The following is a 6000-nucleotide window of genomic DNA, read 5'->3' on the forward strand; positions in this document are numbered from 1 at the left end:
CGACTGGTCCGGCTCTTTCTCTCTCGCGCCAAGAATTTTAATTAATGTCTACTACAAACGCTAAATCTCTAATCCAGTTCTCACAGTTATCGATTACCCAGAACGTCTTGGAGTAAGGGATGATTATCGACACATCGACTGTCTTTTCACTGAAGGAATTGTCAGACTGCCTTGCGAAAAGTCGATCATTTATTTTCTAGTTGGCTGTCGCTATTGCAAAATTGGTGGTAGACGCATTAAAGTGCTCTGTTGATAAATGAAGCGTTAAGATATTAACCGAATGTACGTAAATGGCTAGCGCTTTTTCGATTGTAAGAATTTCATAGAAAAGAAAACGTATATTTATTGTGTGCCAACGTGTACTCGCTTGCTTGAATACCAGTCACAAGAGAACAGAATTTTATGCCTATTAACAGGTCGTTGTTATAAATCAGTTCATTGAATTCGAAGAACAATTCTGCCCTTTTGCCATCGATATATTACAAGCATTGGAGTAAGCGCAGACAGACAATGAATATAAATTTTCTTTCTCTTCCAAGAAATGATTAGAATCGAAGAAAATGTATCAATCGTATGTGTCTGCGATGAAAATTATACGAGAAGTGATTAAATCAAGGGCAAAGTATAATAGCTGGGATTCCAGCAGTTTCTCAGACGACGTCGGAAGACGCCCGACTGCGAGCGATCGGGCGAACCGAGCGAAGCGTAGGAATGCCGAGAAACCGTTTTCGTTGTTACGTAAACGTCGCGGGCATTTCCTGGACGAGCGAATTATTTTCGCCCGGGATCGATCGGCCGAGCGACCGCCGAAGAAAACGACAAAATGCACCGCGCGGTGTCTCTGTGCAGGTTGAGTAACGACCGGCAAAAAGTCAAACCGCTTCCGAGGGAACACGAGAGAGTCATCTTTTTCCTGGCGGAGTGGGATCGTTCGCGCACAGCGGCCATCTAATCTGGTCCACCATGATCCACGACACACCGTGGGCCCCACCGATTGCTATGGATCTTTTTCGTCTTGCTCGCAACTGTGCCAATCTCTGGTTTCACTCTTCCTATTCCCTCCCGGGCGCTGGGTGTGCTGCGGTCATTGAGAATCGGCTGTGATCGTTGCGATATCGACATCGGATGATGTCACAACTGGTCACGACAGTTATGGTCTAGACTGTCCGGGTAAAAATTGAACTGGAAGCAAGCGACGTTCGCAGAAAGAGAAGCAAAATTAAATCGTTGTTCTTTGTTTAAAAGAGAAAAGAAAGCTGAACTTGAATTTCTCATTGTTATCGTTTCGAGTGCGTTTTAATTACGAAAGACGTATATACACGTTCTTACAAGTCTAATAATATGTATGAAAGGCGCAAATTAAAACTAATTTATCACTATGTTAAACATTATACTTATCGAGTGGAACTTGTTACTTAAATAATTTAAATAATTTTCAGTCAGTTACGGTGACTGATTTGTCTATTTCGCCTCATTTGTTTTCATGGGTCTATCCAAGAGTTCGCCATGGTCTAAGGGTTAAACATGCTCTGCCTCCTTCACCTAAAACTTAACGTGGAAACAAATCAGCACTCGGAAGAACGGGCACGCTACAAGGCTTATGGTATCGTGAGTGATTCGCTGTCTCGTTCACCAAAAACTGTCCTGTATCAACAAGAACTGAAGAAGCCGAGCCTAGTTCTTTGGCGGTTCTACAATTCCATTAACGGCGAACCATCAGAGCTTAGGAATGTTAATGAACGCGTGGCGTACAATAGATTTTTCTGCTCGTTCCTCGCTCAGACCGGCAATTATTGTTCTGGCACGCCAAGCATCTTCAGCTAGATTAAGAGCTCGGTCCCGCGGCCCTGGCAGGCCGGGTCGAGCACCACCAAGAATGTTAGCCTCTTGAAGTAATTCGGAACGGCCGATTACGCAAAGTACACGAACGTCGTTCGTCCTCCGTAATTACCGAGTCCCACGTCGACGCTGTCTTATTTTGTAGCATTGTAAACAGGTATACGAGTGGATCCACGCGTGGGCTAGCGTTATTGTCTCGGCGGATGCGCGTTACGAAGAAATCAACCACGCGTCACCGGAGCTCCCACTGGGATCAGCGGAGTTGTTATCGTGCTTTCCAAACAGGTCGAGCCATCGGACTTGCGACAAAAACTTCCAATAAAACTGAACAGAACCGTATTGTCTAACGAGATCGAGACGGAAAGTTGCGGATCAACTTTTCAGTAGCCGTCGTGGAACAGTGACATATTTCGTCGAGACAGCAATCGTAGAAACAAGTTTTCGAAATACTGAAGCGATCTTCGAAGAAACTGAGGCTAAGAGTCGGAAAGTAGAGATTTCACCCTCTATAATGAGTGGAGGCGAGAGATTGTATTATTTGTTTAGAGGGAGCAGAAGAGGTTTAAAGGCTGATTATCTTTGTGGCGGGAAATCAGAATTTCGTATCGATGGTAAATGAAGTGGACTAGGCATTTTTGAAAATTTTTATTTATCTCGTGAAGTATAATCTATTGATGCCAGGATATTTAGAAGACCAGTGAAATAAATTATGATCAATGTAAATTAACTTACTATAGATTATAATAATAATAATATTATTTATTTGATCGGCGGAAGAAAGTCACTGAAGAAATAAATAAAAGGAATAGGAAAGAAAAGAAAAGGATACAAAAGACGATAAAGTGATCAGAGGGGGTCATCAATAAGGGGAAGATCGAATGGCGATGACAATAGAAATTTTTGAATTAACTTAAATTACCTTACAATCGTAAACAATGCACATGTTGGAAAATTCTAACACACCTTGTTTGTCGCAATCAGTGAAAAGCGACATACGTCCCCGTGATTCGAAGTCATTCAAATATTGCAGAAAATATTTTCGAAACTCCGGAAGGTGGTAAGCAGGTATCTAGAGGTTTACCAGGCCAGGTAGCACCCCGGATCAGCTAGGGCAGGCCAGCTTTCTCTCGGAATTTGGTGCAGTATCCATCGTCCGCGGTGAAATTCTTTAATTGGGAACCGGATCGTTCGCGAAGGCTCGCGTTCCCGCATACCGGAAGCGTTCCGTGTTGCAAAGGTGATCGATAGCTGAAAAAGGCGGCAACGGTCTCCGGAGTGAAAATTTCATCCCGGCTGTCGCGGGGAGGGAGGGGAGGGGAGAGGGCGAGAGAGCGCCCGCTTTAGGAAGCCGGCGCGGCGCGTTGGTTAGGACGGTAATTCGCGGCGTTTTGTTCTCGGTCATTATACGTTTACACGCGCAATCGAGCACATCCACGACCGCGTATGGGTCCCGGTCCCGGGGCGGCCGAGCGTGAGTGCTCGCGAGAGCACACAACCGGCGCGGCGGCGCACACAGCCGAGCGAGCATTTACACGCGCGCCGAGCCGCTCCGCGCCGCGCCGCGCCGCGTTGCGGCGTGTCCCGGGTTGCTTCATTCCATTCGCGATATTCCACATTCTTCCCACACGTGTAAGAACACATCGGTAGGTACACGGTGCCTCAGATGCCTGCTGCTGATACGAACTCTCGGCGCACCGCCACTACCCATAGCCGCGCCATTTATGGGCCAAGGGAACATCCGAACCGTTTACGGGACAGGAGAATCCTCCGTTTTTCTGCCGTGGGAAGCGTTATCCGTAGCCCGAGCCCGTTCCACCTTGCGGATATCGGCGACATCTAATTACATCTTGCTGGCCGACGAGCTGCCTTTCGGCAACCACCTGCGAAAAATATCCACCACGCTTTCAGCTGGATACTTCTTCTTTCAGCTCGGACAACCTCTCCTTGTCTCCGTTCAATGTCGTTTCGTCCGAGTCTCTGCTTAACAGATTTGATTGCTTCGAATCTAGAAATAAAAAGATATCGAATTTTCCTCATCTCCTCATCTCAATTTATTTATTTTTTGTCAAACTTTATATCGTACATTCACGGTTTCATCGCTGACAGAGTCTCCATTGACCTTATACAAGCTTAGAAAGCATTTCACTGTAGCGTTCGTGCTTGCTCGTTTATTTTTTGCAAATTGTTTCAATTCATAAATTTATGGTATTGCTTTTGCCATCGTTCGACGATCGAGAAATGTTTGAAACACTACTTATTTGTGCGCTTATATGGCTTGCTCCACGGTACGCAGGCTTGTAAAGCACATCGGCGAAGTGGAAACGGTAAGTCATGATCAGACACATCATCCGCTACCTATTCAGCGATACAAAAGGAGGACATGAACGATTTGTAATTGACTGTACAAAACAGGTGCGACCAAGTACAGTGAATCCTCTCGAGGAGCGAACCGAGTTTAGTGCTGTACGAAGAGCACGGTCAAACTTCCATCTGTAAGTGGTTTAACATTATATTTACTTAGCACTAGCAGTTTCCTATTATTTTAAAAAAACAATAAGACCTATATTCTAACCTCGAATTGTTGAATTTCAACAGATAGGTTCAACATAAAAATCAATCTGACAACTGGTTTTTTACTTTCCAGCTGACATGATTTAATCGTGGAGGCATGCAACAATTTATTCGTTTTCTTCTCCGAGTGTTGTATCATTTTATTGAGTTGGACTGTATTAGGAAAGCCATTTCATAAGGAGAAAACGCATTCTGGGTCTTTCTTAATTAATGAAAGTGTTCATTAAAAGTTTAATAGCGCAAGGTGAAATTGTAATATTATTTCCATGACTAATTATAATTTAAATACGAGTAAATAGCCTATTAATGTATCTTTCCAGACTGAATAATCTTGAATGAAAAGATCAATGGCCTGTTGTTTCGTAAACCTGGCGCGAGAACGGCGAGAACTCTACGAATACCGGAACCGTGTTTAGGAGATTTCTGGCGCTCGCTTCGATGCGCGAGACAATAAACGGTAAAAATGTTAAGCAGACGCGAAATCGGCTCGCGAAGGTTAATGAAAATGTTGGAGAGGGTCCGACGAAGCCGCGAGCCGAGTGTATCTCCGTCTAGGAAGCGGTTAACCGCAGCGAGCCGAGGAAACGAAGGCGGTACGGCAGGGCAGGGTATGGCAGCATCGTCTGCGATGTTTCTCAATGGGCGCTAAATGTCTGCGAGGCCGGGGTTCCGAGGTTGTGGGAGGTGGAAGACGCGTGAGATACGGTTCAGCGTTCTCATCGCTCCTCTTGAATCAACGTGGGCGCGAGAAAAGGGTTTATTGCCGGGTTTAATGGACGGGCCCGCGCGTCGCGTAATTAATTCGTGCCACGGACAGCTCGCTTTGTTGATCGATGCTTTGTCGATCCGCGGATGAAGGGGGCGGCGATAAACAAGACACAAAGCGGCCTGGACGTGAAACCGGTGGGAAAGCCGGCCCCGGCGTCGGCTAATAAACTCCAGAGACATTATCGGCCGTACAAGTCAATTCGTTGCATTTCCTCCGTGAATTGCTTGTTTGCTCGCGAACGATTTTAATGCGCCACGGGCTTGGAAATAATCTCCTTTCTACGGCAGCGGAGGTGCTTAATTCGGGCTATTGTGGAGGGAACGTTTCGGACACGCGAGATGAATCCGAATGTTGCTGAGTTATGATCTTAATCGTAAAAAGTGCATGCCGCTCCGCTAGAAAATAATCATTCAAAGTGCGTTCATGTCAGCGGTGTCGTAAGTAAAATATATGGATATTTATGAATGAATACGACGCGAAGCGATACGAATGGTATCCTCGATAGTAAAAAAAATCATCATAATCATTCCAAATGCGCTTCAGACGTTGGATCGTATCATCTATAATATCGTGAGAAAAATGTATGAATATGTATGAACGGATGAACACGATACGAGGCCGCGTGATTGATATAAGAAGATACGAGAGGGTTGGAATCGTAATGACGTAAGCCACGTTTTCGAATATTCTGCCTCGTGTCCGCAAATGTAATCTCGAGCAAGTTAAATATATTATAAGATTACTATGAATTGACACTAAATTACCTTAACAAATTTGATCTGCAAACGATACACATATTAGTAAATGATACGATACGCGTA

Source organism: Augochlora pura, chromosome 8 (genome assembly GCF_028453695.1).
Source record: "Augochlora pura isolate Apur16 chromosome 8, APUR_v2.2.1, whole genome shotgun sequence".
Classification (NCBI taxonomy): domain Eukaryota; kingdom Metazoa; phylum Arthropoda; class Insecta; order Hymenoptera; family Halictidae; genus Augochlora; species Augochlora pura.